Source organism: Apium graveolens, chromosome 9 (assembly GCF_009905375.1).
Source record: "Apium graveolens cultivar Ventura chromosome 9, ASM990537v1, whole genome shotgun sequence".
In the NCBI taxonomy this organism is placed as follows: Eukaryota; Viridiplantae; Streptophyta; class Magnoliopsida; order Apiales; family Apiaceae; genus Apium; species Apium graveolens.
The window spans coordinates 260,579,216-260,580,023 of NC_133655.1; positions in this window are offsets into that span (position 1 = coordinate 260,579,216).

The following is an 808-nucleotide window of genomic DNA, read 5'->3' on the forward strand; positions in this document are numbered from 1 at the left end:
AACAACATTACAAATACAAAGTTCATTCATACAACTACACCAAAATTACAGTATCTTTTGTACACAATATTCAATCAACGTTGATCAGTGCTAACAAACACTACACTAACATTCATAGTTTTTGGCGCGGTTACCAAAAAACCTAAACAAAATGCAGCAAGGTCTTTCCCATGTTGTTGAACATAACTTATATCCATATTTAGCATAATATATATCCATCTTTTGGGCGTAAGGTTAGAGGTGAAGGCGGGGCTTTGACATTGATCAAAGAAACAAGGTCTTAAACTGCTACAAAAAGTAATACTAATATTATCAGTCATGTTGCAAGAACTAAAAGAGTAAAGAATTTTTTTCCAGTATCCACCTGTAGAAGAAAAAGCGTATTCATCTCTATAATTTGACATTTCAAAATATGAGAAAGAAGTGAAGTCGGGGGTGAGTCTAGTTTTCGAAGTAAGAATATTCAGTTGTAAAATTTCATTTTAATGGATAAAAATCAACATAATATGTTAGGTCACACAACACTGTAGAAGGAGGTTGAATACAGTGTTTATACAATTAAATCGATTTAACACAAGTATGTAATAAAGATCAAGTATATTGAATAAACTCTGTTATAATAAGAACTGTTATTCTCTCTCAGTGATGAATAAATATCACTAAGAGCTGCTAGGTTACAATGTATAATCTTCTCGATAATGATAACACATATAGTGTAAACCCTAAGTCTGTGTTTATATACTACACAGTTACAAGATATATTCTAATTGATATGGAATACAATTCTGTCTCCTAAAATATATCAATC